This window comes from Paroedura picta, chromosome 3 (assembly GCF_049243985.1).
Source record: "Paroedura picta isolate Pp20150507F chromosome 3, Ppicta_v3.0, whole genome shotgun sequence".
Classification (NCBI taxonomy): Eukaryota; Metazoa; Chordata; class Lepidosauria; order Squamata; family Gekkonidae; genus Paroedura; species Paroedura picta.
The window spans coordinates 53,100,499-53,119,965 of NC_135371.1; the positions used below are offsets into that span (position 1 = coordinate 53,100,499).

At 43.1% G+C, this 19,467-nt stretch overlaps 1 protein-coding gene and 1 non-coding gene across 2 annotated transcripts in view; both read right to left on the reverse strand.

Annotated features, from left to right (window-relative positions):
- The window catches only part of SLC6A11 (solute carrier family 6 member 11), a 173,974-nt gene that overhangs the window by 48,570 nt on the left and 105,937 nt on the right, over nt 1–19,467 (reverse strand). The gene's annotated exons all lie outside the window — the stretch shown is intronic.
- On the reverse strand, nt 10,535–10,722 carry LOC143834571 (U2 spliceosomal RNA). The gene has a single exon (XR_013229839.1). It is a non-coding gene; the product is annotated as a U2 spliceosomal RNA (small nuclear RNA).

Sequence of the window (19,467 nt, forward strand, 5' to 3'; positions counted from 1 at the left end):
CCTCACCAGGACAGACCGGTTCCATCCAGTCAGCCCAGCCAGGGGCAATCTGGAGACATCGCTGCCAGTCTGCCCCTGATCAGTAGGGCTGCCAAGGGGGATGAGAACAGAGGCTGCGCCAGCCCTTTTCCCCCCAAGGCTGTCCTAACTGTCATGTCCAACTGCAAATTGCCTCAGAACCCTGACAGAGCTAGCAGGAGGCTGATGAGTGCTCCCCCTCCCACCCCTCACGCCCTCTAGCATTTTCTTGGCAGACTCAATACGGGGTGGTTTGCCAGTGCCTTCCCCAGTCATTACCGTTTACCCCCCAGCAAGCTGGATACTCATTTTACCAACCTCAGAAGGATGGAAGGCTGAGTCGACCTTGAGCCGGCTGCTGGGATTGAACTCCCAGCCTCATGGGCAAAGCTGTCAGACGGCTGCCTTACCACTCTGCGCCACAAGAGGCTCATATATATATATATATATATATATATATATATATATATATATATATATATATATATATATATATATATATATATATATATATATATATATATATATATATATATATATATATATATATATATATATATATATTTTCAACATAAGTATAATTTGCCAGGTACTCCCAGATGTCCCTCCAAAAGTGGGACAATCTAGTCACCTTAGTATTAAGGCAGAGGGGCATTTCGGTGTCTGTGGCCTAATTCGCACAAGAAGGGAAATGATACAGAACTGGGAGGAATTGGTTGCCATGTAATTTTCCCCTAATTTTTCCTGATTTTTCCTTCACATATCTGAAGACATGGCTCTGGAAAGCTCATCTGTAACCACTATGCCACAATTCCCAAAGGTCAGTCCTCTTCCCAAAAGCCAGTCCACTCAACAAACATTCCAAACCACAGGTTCTTGACACCCATATCTCCACACCCATGCCCTCATTTGCCACCACAACCTCCCACACAACACACACATTCAACCCCATGCGCTTACAGACTGGACAACTCCTATTCCTATTCCCACTGCCAAGCTCTAGCGCCCGTTGTATTCTTGGATACAACGGGCTTTGCCCCTAGTTAGCTCTGATTTGGAAAACACAGGAACAGTTTTTGAATGTATTTATTATTATTTAATTATTTAATATTCAATTTTTTGGCCACCACTCCTAGCCTGCTAGACCATGGTGGCATACAACATAAAAGTGCAATGCAGTAATAAAAGTACATAAGAATACCCACCCACATCACCATGCCAGTCATCCCCCACCCCACCTCACCCCAACTTCCCCAACTGCCATATATCTGGGGTGTATTATTGTTGGGCATATTGGAAGAGGGGCTTCCTTCTGCCTGGTGATTTTCAAGGAAAGATCCATCAGATTAACGATTTGCAGGATTCACTTAGGGGTTGCTGAGTGAGTGTAAGTTTTTATTTATAAAGGAATAAAACTAAAAGGAAGTTGAAGAAAAGGCTAAGAACAATTTAACATAGGATAGCTGAAATAAATCTGATTTTTAAAAAGAGGAGGGGAATTTCTTAAATGTATATCTCAAGTAAAAGTTTTTATAATGAGGCAGCAATAAAAGCATACAGTTATGAAACAGACAGAAAAAAGACATGAAATTTAACAAGTAACACATGGGTGGATTTCAATGTAACTGCTGCTCATTTAATGTTCTTATGTCCAGATGTTCCAGCAATTCCTGACAATGTGAGGCACTTTCTCACTTTCATGCAGTTCTAGCCAACAGTGTCCATATAAAGGGTGGAATAATGCCTTCCTCCCTTAATTTTCTGAGGCTGTTGCTGAAAAAGAGAACTCAAGACAGGAATCCTGGGTTTTTAATCATTTCCTCTAATGCCATTTCACTATTCAGCATGCTTAAGGGTGGGAAAATACTTTATGCTGCCAGGGGCTTTTGGAACACGCATGGTCTGTGTATGCACAATTCTCATGTGGGACTGCACTGTACAGACTATAAAGAACAAAGGTTGAGGAAGAAAATCTTTTCTTCAAAAGGTAATACACAGTGCAAATAGACAATGTAGGGATGTGCGCTTCGGATTCCTTTGGTTGAAAAATCTCCAAATCGACCAAATACAGTCCAGAGGGTAATTCATATATGGAGACAGAGCCAAAGTGGCTGTCTGAAGGGTACTTGAGCACACTTTGGCATGCTTTGGCTTGCTTCGGTACCTGCCTGCCAGGAGTGACGTTCCTCTTGCAAGGCCTGCCCTGAAGGGAGGAGAGCAAGAGTGAGGGCCCCAGCCCAGCCTGCTCCCTGCCCAGCTGCCACCGCCACTCACTCCCTCACTCACCTGTGTCGGGTCTCCCGACCTCCGTCTGGAGGGAAGCACTCCTGGGACTCCGCCAGCCTTTTGGAGGGGTGGTGCAAGCAGGAGCCTCCAAGGCTGCCACCTCCCCCAAGCACCACAGAATAAGTACATCGCTTAGGGGAGCATCCTGCCGGGCATTGAGGCATATCACCGTGCTGCACGGGTGAGGATGAGATGGGGCAGGAGCTGCACCAGCCTGAGAAGTCAGCTGCGGCAGCTTGCTTGTTCTGGAGCTGGAGATGGTGGTCTTTGAGGAAGGGGAGGCGGGCCGTTGCTTTTGGTGCCCCCCAAGGAAAGCTCCATTCCTGCCACGGCAGCACGGCTTCAGCCTGCCCGGAAGAGCAGGAAGAAATGAGAGACTTTAATGGGTGAAGTGCTTCAGAGATGTCTGAAGCACTCCAGCCAAAACTTTGGTCGAAGCACCCGCCTTGGCTGAACTTATACTGGTCCGAGGTGGGTTCTTCTGAACCCAAAGCGGTCCAGATTTTCCTGTTACTGCACATCCCTGAATACAAGCAGGGGCTTGCAAAGTTTTGCAGTGGAGAATCTCATTTCCTCCACCCTACTGTTTCTCTTATTTATAAGCCCCCATAGACTTTCCTCCTTTTCTGATTTCTTCTCTTCTTCTCATCCAAAAGGTAAGAAGAGAAGGAAACAATTGCCTTTATCACTCCCCCTTCAGCTTTTCATTCTTCCACCCCCCCCCCCCCGGCAACTTCTTTCTGGGAAAATTATGGCCCAGTTGCACAGGCCCAGGCTCAGTGGCACTTTGGTGGGGATCCTGAAGGAACTAGTGAAGGCAAATCACTTCCCATTGTATTCCTTCTTCACATAATTTTTTCTCTCCCTTCTAACAGCCCTTAAATGCCCACTTTCCCCATTTTCTTCTCTCCTTCTAACCCACAATCACTCTGTATTTTATCTCCCCCAGGAAATATTACGACCTGCAAATACAAATTTGCTGGTGATCCCTGGCCCCAGAGAAATCTGACTGGACCTGGCTCCAGTCTAGTGGAACAAGTTACCAGCTCTGATCCAGGCCCTGATGGAACTAACAAAGTTCTGCAGGGTCTTTAACATGGCACTATTCCACCAAGATCATGGTTGAGGTCAAGATAAAAAAAAGAAAAGCTCTGGGCTTGCCTCTGCCTCTCACTTATCCCATCTTAACCATCTATCCCCAGTTATGCCAGTTACTTCCTGTGTTTAAGAGACTTTCTCACCATAATCTTGGAAGGGTCAACAATAGAAAGGCCAGGGGACATACAATGGAATGTCACTGGACTAGTTTTTATACTGTGATGTTTTTGAAGAAGCTTTAGTTGTTGAGATATAGTAAGCCGGCCAGAGCTTGCTTGCAGCGAGGGGCAGCATATAAATTAAAGCAGTGGTCCCCAACCTTTCTGAGGTTGGGGACCGGCAGGGCATTGGGGTGCGGCCCGCGGCCCGCACCCGCACGGGCCACGCATCGGCCGCGCCCACAAGCCGCGCCCGTGCATCGGGCCGCACCCGCGAGCCACGCCCGAACATCGGGCCGTGCCCCTGCATCGGGCCATGCCCGCGAACCGCGCCCACATATCGGCCACGCCCACACGGGTGCGGCCAGGCCCCGATTTCCTCTCCCCGCCCTGCCGCAGTAAGAAGCTGCCCGGGCCGCAAGCTTGTGGCCGGGGAAGTTTTTTACTGCGGGGCGGGGCGGGGAGAGGGAGCCGCGGCCCGGCGCCGGGCCGCAGCCCGCAGGTTGGGGACCACTGAATTAAAGAATAAAATAAATAAATTTACTTCTTTTACATCTCATAATATGGACCCAGGCCAGCTTACATCATTCTATACGTCATTCTATCTGTACAATAAGCCTGTGAAGTAGGTTAGACTGAGAACGTGACTGGCCCACGGTCACCAGTGATCTTCCAAGATAGAGTGCAGATTGAAACCTGGGACTTCAAAAACCTTGTTTTAAACTGTAACAATTACACCACATTTGGATAACATGAAGGGGGGGGAGTGCTGAACAGTAAAAAGTAGCGAGTCTTGGGCGAGCTACGCAAGTTGGGTGGTATAAAGTTTGTTTGTTTATTTATCTGTTATTTTATTTATTTATAAGTTATCTTGTGATTGCTGCCAAGTCTGGGCCCATTGGCCAAAACACCCTTGTAAAGGCCCTGTACCCTCTCCCTAGCTTTTACTAACAAAAACCAAAGATTGAAGGCTGGTAATACTTTGATTGTGTGGAGCACAACAAATTGTGGCAAGTTCTTAAAGAGATGGGAATACCAGAGCATCTTATTTGTCTCTTGAGAAACCTATATGCAGGTCAAGAAGCAACAGTGAGAACCGGGCAAGGAATCACTGATTGGTTCAAAATTGAGAAAGGAGTTTGGCAAGGCTGTATACTGTCGCCTTGCCTATTTAACTTGTATACGGCGTACATCATGAGAAAGGCAGGGTTAGATGAGTCACAAATTGGGATCAAGATTGCAGGGAGAAATATCAACAACCTCAGATATGCAGTTAATACCACTCTAATGGCAGAAAGTGAAGAGGAACTAAAGAGCCTGTTGATGCGGGTGAACGAGGAGAGTGCAAACATTGGCTTGAAACTCAACATAAAGAAAACTAAGATCATGGCATCCAGCCCTCTCAATTCCTGGCAAATAGATGGGAAGAAATGGAAGTAGTGACAGATTTTATTTTCCTGGGCTCCAAGATCTCAGCAGACGGAGACTGCAGCAAAGAAATTAAAAGACGCTTGCTCGTGGGGAGGAAAGCTATGGCAAATCTAGACAGCATACTAAAAAGCAGACACATCACCCTGCCAATGAAAGTGTGTCTAGTCAAAGCTATGGTCTTCCCAATTGCAATGTATGGCTGTGAAAGTTGGACCATAAAGAAGGCCGAGCGTCAAAGAATTGAGGCTTTTGAACTCTGGTGCTGGAGAAGACTCTTGCGAGTCCCTTGGACTGCAAGGTGAACAAACTGGTCAGTCCTAGAGGAGATCAGCCCTGACTGCTCCTTAGAAGGCCAGATCCTGAAGATGAAATTCAAATACTTTGGTCACCTCATGAGAAGGAAGGACTCCCTGGAGAAGAGCCTAATGCTGGGAGTAATTAAGGGCAAAAGAAGAAGGGGACGACAGAGAATGAGGTGGCTGGATGGAGTCACTAAAGCAGTCGGTGCAAACTTAAATGGACTCCGGGGAATGGTAGAAGACAGGAAGGCCTGGAGGATCATTGTCCATGGGGTTGCGATGGGTCGGACACGACTTCACACCTAACAACAACAACAATAAAAGCCACCTTGAATCTCTATTTAAAAGTAAAGTATAACTGAAATTAAATAACTAGAAATTAAATAAATGGGCTGTTTATAATAGCAGCTTTATTAAACTCCAGTGAATCCTAGTGTACCGATCTCATGGGTTACAAGGCTACAAGGCAACAAAACTCTGTTCTCTCTTTGCATGACTACGCACCTAACAACAACTACAACAACAGCAACAACAACAACACTGTTGTAGTATTACAACCTCCTTAACTCCCACTGAGAGTGCATTCATTTTTTAAGAGTTCAGATGTTGCTTCTACTGTTTGAGGGAGGTCCATTCCCAATGTGTTTATTTCTATTTTTTTTCCTGCAAACCTGGGACTTTTCTCAGATTTGTAGTCTGACTAATCATGACTCTAATTTCTAGTTTTAAGTATCCATAACATTGGGTCTGCCAGATCCTAGTAATTAAAGTATACTGGCTTTCATGTGGTAGCTGTTGCTGAACAGTAGCTAGCAGCTAAGACTATCAGTAGTGATTCCATAGCCTGATCCTGATACATCTTTCCTCAAATGCCGAAGCTGGACTAGAAAAGGTCCTTTCCCCCCTGCCTTTTACCAGCAGAAACCAAAGACTGAATGCTAGCAATAGCCTTGTGGTTGCCTAGAAGTCCCCCCCCCCCAAAAAAAAAGCACTGCAGAGGCCATTTCTTTTTTTTATATTTCATTTTTTCCTGCAACCATGAGGCTTTTCTCAGGCTGTAGAAAGATCTGTTTTGTCTTTTCATCACCCAGTCTCTGGATTTAAGTATTCACAGATGGGGCTACATTGAGAATTAGACATACTGATATGCCACAGTAGTCATTGTGCTATACCCACATTTTGCCTTTATTAAATCATGTCATTTAATCACTGCACCTACACAGCTCTACTACTTTTAAATTTATAATCTACTGGACGATAATGTTTTACATTGTTTGTGGAATGCAAGAAGTACCAGGGCCTTCCTGACTTTCTCAGGAATACCATTTCCAAAGATGGGGGCCAAAACAGTATTATTTAGTGTCACTGACTTCTGTCTGACTTTTGGTAACAGATTTATGGAGGCTATTTAGTTAGGGCTTCTGCTAAATAAGCAAAATCAGGATGACATGATTTATTGAAGGACACTAAAACCTTGCAAACAAGGCAAAAAAAAAAAGCAAAATAAGTTAACATTAACATGATAAAGTACAGAGTCTAAGGAAAATACGACTGAATATATAGGTTGACTTTTGCCCTACAATGGTATCTCTGAAGATAGGGTTTTTCACTTAAATTGTCTAGATAAATGTGTATTCTATATGCCATATATTTCAAGAACTGCTAACATATACAATATAACCTTGAATTTCAGACTTTTCTAAATCATTCCTGACAGATATGGAGAAAATTGTTTCTTAACAGTGAAGGGAAGGCACACTATAAAAGTTCTTATCAGGAAATTAGTAAGTGGGAGAGTAACGGCTAGTGTTTGTATTTATGTGTGTTAAGTGTCATCTAGTCACTTCCAAATTATGGCAATCCTATATGCCATACGACCTCCAAAATGTCCTAACGTTAATAGCCTTGTTTAGATCTTGGAAACTGAGAGCTGGATTGAATCAATCCATGTCGTCTTCACCTTTTTCTAGCATTATTGTCTTTTAAAGTGACTCTTCTCATAATTTGACCATAGTACCATAGCCTCATACTGGTCATTTTAGGTGCTAGAAAGAGTTCAGGCTTGATGTGATCTGCAACACTCTTATTTGTCCTTATTTGTCCATAAACTCTCCTCCAATGCCACATTGGATTTTAAATGAATCAACTTCCATCCTGTCAGCTTTCTTCATTGTCCAACTTTACACCCATACTTAGTAATAAGGAAGAAAACTATAATATAAATTATCTTAAACTTGGGTGGTTCCTTTAAACCAGTCTACCCAACAGAGCCCAACAATTTAAATTATTATTAACTAGCAAGAAAGCCCATTGCAAGCAGGAATGCAATGGGCGCTAGGACCCAGGGGACACCAGGAGGTGCATCTCTCTCTCTCTCTCTCTCTCTCTCTCTCTCTCTCTCTCTCTCTCTCTCTCTCTCCTGTGCCTCACAGCAGAAGGCATAGCAGGTAATTGGGCCTGGTTTGTAGGAGGGAAGGGGGGCTGGTGTGCAGTTTGGGGCAGCTCTGTCTGTCTGTTTCTCTCTCCCTCCATCACAGCAGGGGCGGCCCTCTCTGTGTCTCTGTCAGCAGCTTGGGGCAGCTGTCTCTGTGTCTCTCACTGCCTCCATTGCAGCAGGAGAGATAGGAGGCAATGAGGGCTCATGTTCGGTCTGGCAGGGCTCTGTGTGTGTCTCTCTGTCTCTGGCGTGTCTGAGAGGAACTTGGCTAGCGTCCAGGGAGGGAGGGAGGGAGGTGTAGGGGCAAGGCCAATCAGGGTGCAGCCAGCAACGCTGGCCCTATTCTAACTTGGACAGCCGGATACGTTCCACCACCCAGGCTGTTTCACAAATATATAGAGGAACCATGGATAAGGATTAAATGTCTATACCACCCTCCCAATATGGCTCAGGGTAGTGTACATGATAGGTCAAAATTAACAGTAAATTAAAAGCCAGCACAATAATATCAATATTATAAAATGTAATAGCAACATTAGGAATTTAGCAGCATTATGTAATAGCAGCCTCTAGATATTCACTCGTCATAAGTCTCCATACTAAGTGTCAGTGTGGGTGCTTTGTAGGATAGGGCCACAGATGTTAAGTCATTGGCCCCAATTAAAAGCTTGGTGGAAGACCTCCATCTTGCAAACCCTAAAGAACTGCGTCAGCTCCAACAGGGCCTGAATCTTCTCTGGGAGCTCATTCCACCAAACAGGGGCCAGAACTGAAAACATCCTGGCCTTGGTTGAGGCCAAACATACTTCCTTGGGGCCAGGAACCACCAGCCAGTTGGAATTTGAAGAATGAAGTGTTCTTTGGGGGACATAGACAGAGAGGTGGTCCATCAGGTATGCTGGACCCAGAACACAGATGGCCTTGTAGGTAAGTACCAAAACCTTAAACCTTATCCGGTAGTCAACAAATAGTCAGTGCAGCTGCTGAAGCACAGGGCAAATGTGGGCCTTCCAAGTTTTTTGGATTATGGGGGTTGTATTTTATGATGTTTTAAGGTTATGCTTAAAGTATTTTATGAGATGTTTTATTGTGAACCGCCACAAGTCAGTTTACTGAGAGTGGTGGTATAAAAATTCAAAAATAAATAAAGATTTTCCTGTGAGAACCCAGGCTGCTGCATTCTAGACCAACTGCTATTTCTGGGTCAGGGATAAGTTAAGGCCTGCATAGACCAAGTTACAGAAGTCTGGTCTAGTCATATGGACAACCATGGCTAGGTGTTCTGGGGGCAAATAGGGTGCTAGTAGTTTGGTTTGACAAAGATGGAAGAACACCAGCTATACTACTCTTGTGATAAGTGCTTCCATAATAAGATTCCTGGCTGCACCCCATCCAAGTTAGGTAATCACGCTTCCTCATATGGACCTTTCCTACCCAGCCACAGGACCTCTGTCTTGTAAGGGTTGAGTTTCAGGTGTCTCTGTTTAATCTATCCAGCCACTGCTTCCAGACATTTGGTGAATTTATCTGGGGGTGAATCAGGGTGGCTGTCCATCAGGTGGTAAATGACAAGCAGGCAATCCTGATGGGGGTGTTCTCCCCACAGGCTCTGCTGGGCAATCCAATTTAGACCGGAATACACAACAGAAGCCACCCAAAAGCTGATCTTGCGGGGAGAACTCTTTTTGTAGGCTCTGCTAGGTAGCCTAATTTAGACTGGACTATCTTACAGAGTCTGCACAGAAAATGATTCTGCAGAAAGAGTTCTTCCCACTGAATTGGCTAGGGTCCTGATGGGCAGCCTGGTTTAAACTGGACTATCCTACAGATGCCACCTAGGAATTGATCTTGTGGGGAGAAATCTCCCAGTGGCTTGGTTGGGGAGAAGCTGACTCAAGGATCTCAATACTGTGGGAATATCTATCCCTGCTGCTTGTAGATCCTAGCTGGGATGGCCCTGAGATCTGCTGTGCTGTGGCTGGCAGATTGTTCCCTACAGCACAGCAGCTTCAGGGATTGGTTTGTCCTGCAACCTGGTTTAAGCCAGGCTGTACAAAAAATCATCCCCGAGCCCAAAAAAACAGCTGAAGGTGGGACTGAATTGCTCCTCCCTCTCTGCTGTTTTCTGACTATATTTGGGGTATTATTTCCACACATCAGTAAAAATAGCATTTTGCTAGATGAATGGCAAAGTGCTAAATGTTATCTTGCTTCCCAGCCACCTTTTCTGCTGTCTCACCTTGTCTGCCACCATTTCACACTTCCTACACTCTACATGTGCTGCTGGAAATGGCGGAAGAGAGCAATGCAGCTTATACACAACTATCTTCTGCCTGTCGATCCATCCAGGTAACCAATTCCCGTCCTCCATATTCTATATTGGGAATTTTGGCATTCCCTCCTTTCCTGTGGCTTGGGGTTTGAGGTAGACTCTCCATAGGATATAATGGAGGGATGGGGCAACATCTTTGGGAGCCCCTAGAAGGGGACCCCTTGGACCAATTATTATGGAATTTGGAGTAAAGTCAGAGAAGAGCTTCCCAGAGCTACCCTGAAAGTTTGGAGCCTCTACCTCAAACCCTAACCTCCCCCAGGATCCAGGAAAGGTGGGAATGCCAAAATTCCCATTATAGTCTATGGCGCCATAGACTTTTATAGTCGCTGAAGCCCAGGCAGTCAGATTAGGCCCTTAGTGATTTGAGTACTTTGATTGGGGGGAGGGGGGAAGAATCGTTCCTGATTGCAGGATGAGAAAACTTTAAAGAGGCATGCTTTGTATGACAACTTGGGAAAGAATTATTTTTTGCTTTGCCTGCATGCTTGAGTGCCTATTCATTGCTGCAGGCAGTTTGCTTAAAAAAAAAAACAGAGGCGATTTTTATCCCTGTTCCAAAAATCCATTTAATATATAGTCCTCAGATAGAGGACGTATCAGATATTAAACTGATAAGAACAGATACTACACTTGATCTTAGCCAAAAGGCCGAGAAAAACAGAGGGAGAAGGCGGAGCCATGGCACTTGGATAGCTCGAATACTTCGAGCTCCTGTTCCACTGAGGGTCAATCGCTGCTGTGATTGACAGAATCGGGTTTTGGGTACGCTAACCCACCCATAAATCTTCTCAGGAATTCCTTGTGAATCTCTGGGGCCTCTCTGTTCCGCAGGGAAATCAATCTCCCACTGGAACGTAAGCTCAGTGTGCACAGGGTCCAGCAAGCGCCGTCCGCCATCTTAAAATCTTTTTTCCTTTTCCTCTTTTTTCAACTCTGCAATCTACAAAGCTTATTTTAATCTACAAAGCTAATTGGATACCTCCCAGCAAGACCTTCGACTCACCACAACTCCGGAGTGAAAACATCTGGCAGACATCAGATCGAGCCTACAAACAGTGAGTGGGGTTTCCCTCGGCACCCTCTTCCCTGGAATGAACTCTCGGCGTAGAGAGTTGCTCTCGCTAATCCAAACAAGCCAGAGTGACAGGAAGACTATTTATGGGGGTGAAACTGCCAAATTCCAAGATATTGAGTCATTAATCAACGCAGAGATGCAAGTGCTTTCCCGCTTCTCAGTCTTTACTTTTCCCCCTGTTTCTGGCTCTGCTTGATGCCACCTCATTATGAGGCAGGCTAATTTTCTTTTCTAAGCAGAAGAAGGACTTAAATTAACTCAAACTAATAAGTAACAGCTCTTATTGCATCTGTTTTTGTCTTCGAAGATAAGAGAGATTAGAGCCGTGAAATCTCGCGAGAACTAAGCCTTAGAGACATTCCTTTAATTCAAAACAGACTGTTGCTTTCGTTAGGACTCTGTAGGACCTCTACTGGTTATTTGCAAAATTGCAAATATATTTTGGAAACAACATATGCATAATTGATTAAGTCTAACAAAATTCCAAACCTGGAACATGTTTTCGTTTAAAAAATTTGCATATCTTCTAGAGAAACAAACACAAGACCTGAAAGAATCTATAAATGGCTCACTTAAAAATATGCTCATGGAGTTTAAAGGCATTAAGGAAGAAGTCTCTAACAGGAATGATGAACCAACAGTAGTGGCTGATGATAGCTCTAAACAAGGTGGAAAATTACCAGCAGAAGAGGAATCTGAAATTATGGAGATGGAAAAGGGGATGTCAGAGTCTTGCAGCTCAGATAAGGACACCCTACCTGAGAAGATATATAGCCACTCCAAAGCAACAATACACAAGAATCAATTAAAAGACATATGGATCTGCGGTGAAAGCAATCGATTGAAAGGAGCTTCATGGAAAAACATCTGTACTGATATTGGAGTCCAGGAGGTACAACTGCTTCAAGATTTATCGATGTATACTCCGAGGGAAAGACTACAACTGTACTTTCCCAGCCAAAGACCAATAGGACAGAACATTAGTCAACGGGAGCCACAAGACGTAATAAGCCTCGAAATGAGACCCCCTTAAGAAGCTTGGGGAATGGAAATATAACACAGTGGTTGAAATTCTTTTCCTCTTTTACCTCCCATATAGGCAATATAACTAGTTAAGAAGTTAATCTGGGGTCTAAGATCTTTTAAGTAAGCTGAATTTGTATTAATAAACCTAATTTCGCAGTGTCTACCAGCCCAAAATCAAAGCATAACTAAAAGGAGACACCTAATGGAATGGGCTTACATTATAGTGTGGGGTTTTAGATTTTCTATGATAGCTGAATTTGAATTATCTAACATATCTCTGTAGTGACTTTCAGCCTAAATTTAAAGTATAACTAAAAGGAGGTTTCTAACTGAGGAGGTGTAAATATAACTAACGAAAAATTTATTCTACTAATTAATGAAGACTCCATTTTATTATTTCCGGTATTAACAATGTACACTTATATATATTTGTTTCTCTTCTTTCTGTACAACTAAGCAGGCTTATTTTTTTTTCCCTTTTTCCCTTTTTCTAGTGGAAATGTGGAGGGCTCTAGGACTACGTTAAGTATAAACTGTTTATGATTGTTAAAAATATGCAAACAAATGTTGAAATGATGGTAACAAAGCAGACTTCTCTTTTTAAATGTGGTGTAAACGTGAAAAAGCCTATAAAAAGTCTATAAGCTTTGGGTAAAAGTCCATAATATTGTAGCCAGTCTTATAATCTTAAATGGAGAGAAGAGGGTTCTAAGATTGAAACGGGGAACCAAAATGTTTTTCCATAGTGCTTCCTAACCCACATACAGAGCTTCTTCTTCTATGCGACGACGGCAGCAAAACTAGAATTGGCAAAGAAATGGAAAACGCAAGAACTACCCTCGACAGAAGACTGGGTGAATAAACTAGCTGACCTTGCCAAGATAGCCAAACTGACACTAATAGTTAACGGAAGAATAGAAGAGGCCTTTCAAGAACAATGGGGCCCTTACCTTAATTATTTACAAAAGGGATTAAAATGGGGAACTAAGTGTATCAAATGAAGAGCATAGCTCTCCTTTTCTGTATTAACAATGTAGATTGCATGTATCTCACTGTCTTCAACTCTGGAAAATAAAATAAAAAACTTTCTATAAAAAAAAAAAAAACAGAGGACAAAGAGGGAGGTGTGTGCAAGGGTGGAACATTGGAGGCAGAGATAACACTTCTTCGCCTCCATACATTTCTTCAGCATGTGGCCTGCTGGTTGTTCTCCTGTAGATCATGCTTTTTAGGCTGGGGAATCTAAAAGGTAAAGGTAAAGGTATCCCCTGTGCAAGCACCGAGTCATGTCTGACCCTTGGGGTGACGCCCTCCAGCGTTTTCATGGCAGGCTCAATACAGGGTGGTTTGCCAGGGCCTTCCCCAGTCATTACCGTTTACCCCCCAGCAAGCTGGGTACTCATTTTACCGACCTCGGAAGGATGGAAGGCTGAGTCAACCTTGAGCCGGCTGCTGGGATCGAACTCCCAGCCTCATGGGCAGACAGCTTCAAACAGCATTTCTGCTGCCTTACCACTCTGCGCCACAAGAGGCTCCTGGGGAATCTACTTTATGCAATTCCCCAGCAAATGCTTTAAAATGGAGGATGTAGCTAGCGGTTTGAAAAATGTAGCGCATTCACCAGGTAAGCATTTCACTATATTTATGGTGTGTGGAAAAGCCTTTAGTATTCTCTCAGGATTTATTCCAGCTTTCCTGAGAAAACCTGGATCTGTTTAAAAACTGAAATATACCAGAAAACATCAATAAAGTATTTTCTGGATATATTTTCTGTTCAGTTGACCTGAACACACACTCCTATCCTTGACTTAACAAATGCAAGTCTGGTCATTTGAACTTTAAAGTGTATTTACGCTGTGGGCCCACTAACTGAGAGCATTTCTTATAGACACATAGCAATGTATGTATTGTGCTCTGTAGCCACTTAATGCTGGATTGTACCCTAATCATCTGCGGCCTGGATTTGTGTTGCATTTTCATAAGTCCCTTTGAATCTTGAAATCAAACAGAAACCTTTTTCCTATGTATGAAATATGTGGTTCATTTTTCCACCAAGAATGTACAGGAAATATAAGAATGTACACAGAGTATGCAGGATCAGACCACTGATCCATCTGGTCCAGCTTACTGTTTCTCATAGTAACCACTAACTGCTGGGGAGGGTTGAACAAATGGGGCACAGAGGCCAAGGCCTTCTCCTGATGCTGTTCCTAGCCTCTGTGAAGGGAGGTTCCCTTCAGTTAGTAGATACTGATGGATCTATTCATAGAGAACAGCTATCATTTAGTTCCCCACCCCACTCAGAACTCAGAATTTCAGACAAGCTGGGGTAAATTTAATTATTGAAGTATTTATTTTTATACTGTGATTTTATATTTATGTCATTTTTATGTTGTTACCTGCAATCAGTGTGTACGAAGGACAGGTTATAAGAATAAAAATCTCATAATAACCCTCTTTTAAAATCCTATAAACTCATAGCCTTATTTCATACACTGGCAGTACAGTTTAATTAAATATACAAGTATTTCCATTTCTCTGTCCTGAACAATTTCATTGGGCACCCTGAGTTCCAGAGCTATGAGAAAGGGACATAAAGGAGAACGACTGAAGTTGACGTAAAAATCAAAAGCACCTTGGAAGAACTTGGGAGAACAGATTTGAGGAAGGAAAGCACCGAAAACCTGGAAGTCTATTTAGAGCAGGAAGTGATTTGGATCAACAAAATAAATAGAGTCTATTCAAAGGCAACAGCATGCAGGAAGCTATCAGGAGATATCTCTGTGCGACCAGAGGAAGAGATCCGGATTGACAAAGTATACAGAGCCTACTTAAAGGCGACTGCAGGCAAGAATCAAGCAAGAGACTTCTTTGGCCCTGACAGAAGGGCCACCAGAAATACTCTATATAGGAATCATCAGGCGAAACTATGGAAAAAAATACAATTTCATTTTCTGCGACCACCTGAAGGATGTGATGAACAGTGGAGCATTCTCCTGGTTTCCTGTGGGAAAGACAGCAGCAGTAACTTTTAGGTCAGGGCCAATATATGAAGGGAACTGATTTTATATTACCTAAGACAATAATAGAATATATTCTTATAATAGATTATACTCTCATATGTATCAACAATTACTCTGCTAAGAAAGATGGTAATAATTTCTAGATCAGGATCAATATGTGATGGGAACTGAATATGTATGCTAATATGTATGCTAAAAGAGGACGGCAAACTATACTTCATATGTATTAACAAGACAGCAGTAGTAACTCTTAGGTCAGGGCCAATATATGAAGGGGACCGACTTTATATCACTTAAGATAATAATAGAATATATTCTTATAACAGATTATACTCTCATATGTATTAACAATCATTTCGCTAAGAAAGATGGTAAAAACTTCTAGATTAGGATTAATATGTGATGGGAATTGAATATGTATGTTAAAAGAGGATGGCAAACCATATCAGCTGGTCGCTTTTTTTCTCTTTTACTTTTCTGTAAATGCTTTATATAATAATAAATAATAAAATTATTTAAAAAAGAAAAAAAGAAAGGGACATAAAGCTCTCTCTACTTTTTTCATTCTTTACATAATTTTATAAATCTTTGTGATGTTCCTTAGCAAGCTCTTTTCTACCCTGAATACTCTCAGACCTTTAAACCTGTCCTTGTGGTAAAATTAATCTAATCTGCTAACCATCTTGGTAGCCCACTTGTATACTTTTCCCAGCTGTTCTCTTTGTGAAAATAAGATTTATCCTCACTGACTTGGATATTACTGAACAGCTTACTGAATGATCAGCTCAGTCAGTGAGGAGGACATTAGCAGAAGCAACAGTTGATAAACTATAACTAATTACATGTTTCTCTGTACCTTATGGCAACGTCACTTTCTATATGCTTGATGGATACTAAGCTCTCTGCTTCAGTAAATATATTTGCTTGAATGTTCTCATATAACGTCCTTTGTGATAAATCTGAGCATGAGCATTTGTGTGCTGCCTCATGAGAGCTATATCTATTTTTCTAGAGAAGTCCTATAATTCCCTAGGCAACCTGGAACAGCTCTCACCAAGACATGACCTTGGAGCACAAGCCAGTACTATGCAAACACAAAGTTGCTTGGCACAGTGTTTTAGTCAATAAGTCAAGTACTGAGCAACACATTGAGATGATCTGACAAGGGGGCTTAATTTGTGTGAAAATTAGGAATTTGATCAAAGTAAACTGGTGATCTCATTTGCATTAAAGTTCTCAGCATCTCCTCTTGTGTCTAACGTGGTTTAACAAACAGAAACTCAAGTGACTGACCATGTGTAATTAAAGTGATTTGTAATCAGAGCATGTAACCAACTGGGTAACAATGAAAGGATCAAAATCACATATAAGGAGCTCATACTGAAAACTTTGGTTTACTCCATGACCCAACCAACAGTCTTCAACCCATGATTAAGGACTGTACAGGCTGAGTCACAATCGGACATGTAAGATCTGTAAATAATGCCCTAAAGTGTTATGAATGGTGTATGTAATTCTTGACAGACAGGAGATTGCTTGGAAAGGCATGTATATGGGAGGTAGATGTGGAGGATGGAGTGATTGAGAGAGAGCTGGGGAAGTGTTCTGATTGGCTGACTGAAATGAAATGTATACCGGAGGCTGAGGAGAGAGGGACAGTAGGGATTTTAGAAAAAGAAGATAGCCACATGGGCCCATTATGCATGGCAGTAGCCATGCTGGGCTGCTGCCGGACATTGTGCCAGGGCAGCATGCCCCGGCACTTCCCGTGTACTCACATGGGAGGAAATCCCCTTTAGTATGCAGGCTGCCCTGGCATAGCGCACACACAAAACACTGGGGCTGGAAAGCCCAGCATATTGCCTGGAAGTGGCAGCAATGGCAGGGGGAGAGCAGGGGGAATGGAACACCCACCTCACAATGGCAGGGAGTGGCATGCCACTCTCATACCAAGGTGGGGGTAAGGGGACTCCCCAGCCAGCTCCATAAAGCTGACCAGGGGTATGCGGTGTCCCTGCAGGGACACCATAGTTTGGGGGAAGGGCTAGACTGCAAGGCTGATTATGCACAGCGCTGGCCTGACCCAGCCCCCACTGGCACCTGGGGCATCCCAAGGAATATGGAAAATCCCACGTTCCCTTGCCACGGGTCTTCTGGGGCGCTGTGCCAGGCCAGGGCTGGAATGGTGGCAGCATCATACACAATCGGGACAGCCCTGCTCTCGCCATCCCAGATTTCCTACCATGTGCAGAATCGGTTATGGAGGGGTATGTAAGTAAAGTGGAGTAGTGAGAAAAGGAAGATATTACTCATAAGCTTTCTGAAGAAAGTACAAAAAATAGAGAATATGCCACAGAACCAAAACTCACTAAGACTTTTGGGCACTTACTGGAGTTTCAATTTTTCTCTCTGCTCCTTCTAAATGGAAAATTCATTTCAGATCACCAAAAGTCTGAAGCATTCCTTTGGGAACAGACTGAGCATAGTTTAGTTCCACAATTACTGATCTTCTTTGACAGGCAACTGACCTCAGTGAGAGTGTTCCTAGCTGCCAGATGAAATTCTAAAGATATACTGCAAACATACCATAACTTTGCTTAAGGTAAAGACTTTCAAGTGCCTTTATAGTAAACAGACCATGAAAGCTGCCAGTGATTAAAATGCACAAATAAACTGTACAAATGACTACAAAACAAGTAATTAGCCACTAAATGTGCTCCTATGTGGTGCCAAAACTGTTTTATTCCCCCTTACCAGATATTTTCAAATCTGGTAGGGTTTCTTTTCTTTTTTGGGGGGAGGGGGGTGTTTGCAGACTTATGGAAACTATGGAGGGGTTCCAAGGCAAGAAATGTTCAGTGGTAGTTTGCTGTTGCCTGCCTGTGTCACAATGCTGGTATTCCACCCGCCCAAATACTAATCATTGTGGACTCTGCTTAGCTTGAAGATCTGATCAAATCAGATTAACCTGGCTATACAGGTCAAGTCAGTTCTATTTTTTTAGATATATTTTATTTTTATATTATACACAGATGCATACAATATTTTATTTTAAAATAATAACATATTGCTTTCATTCTGCAAGATAAGAATAGAAAAAAAGCAAATAATCACATGGAGACAGAAGTAGCATATTCACTCTCACGTCATACACCCTGTGGGACTTAAGAATTCCCTTTTTATCGGAGTAACTCTCAGGACGACAGCTTTGTTGTTGTTGTTAGGTGCGAAGTTGTGTCCGACCCATTGCGACCCTATGGACAATGATCCTTCAGGCCCTCCTGTCCTCTACCATTTCTCGAAGTCCATTTAAGTTTGCACCAACTGCTTCAGTGACTCCATCCAGCCACCTCATTCTCTGTCGTCCCCTTCTTCTTTTGCCCTCAATCGCTCCCAGCATTAGGCTTTTCTCCAGGGAGTCCTTCCTTCTCATGAGGTGGCCAAAGTATTTGAATTTCATCTTCAGGATCTGGCCTTCTAAGGAGCAGGCAGGGCTGATCTCTAGGACTGACTGGTTTGTTCGCCTTGCAGTCCAAGGGACTTGCAAGAGTCTTCTCCAGCACCAGAGTTCAAAAGCCTCAATTCTTTGACGCTCGGCCTTCCTTATGGTCCAACTTTCACAGCCATACATTGCAACTGGGAAGACCATAACCATGACTAGACGCACTTTCGTTGGCAGGGCAATGTCTCTGCTTTTTAGGATGCTGTCTAGATTTGAAATAGCTTTCCTCTCCAGGAGCAAGCGTCTTTTAATTTCTTTGCTGCAGTCCCCATCTGCAGTGATCTTGGAGCCCAGAAAAATATAATCTGTCACTACCTACATTTCTTCCTCATCTATTTGCCAGGAATTGAGAGGGCCAGATGCCATGATCTTCGTTTTCTTCATGTTGAGTTTCAGGCCAACTTTTGCACTCTCCTCCTTCACCCTCATCAAAAGGCTCTTTAGTTCCTTTTCGCTTTCTGCGATTAGAGTGATATCATCTGCATATCTGAGGTTGTTGATATTTCTCCCTGTAATCTTGATCCCAATTTGTGACTCATCTAACCCGGCCTTTCTCATGATGTGCTCCTGCATACAAGTTAAATAGGCAAGGTGAAAGTATACAGCCTTGCCCAACTCCTTTCTCCAACAAAGTTTTATTCTTATGCATGCACACTTCTTCAGATACAATGTCACTTGATACAACAACACCAACAACAAGCCTTTAATAGCATATACAATAAAATATAAGAAGGGAATGTGCAAAAGGGTCCACTGCTAGAGAAAACAAAGGCAAAGAT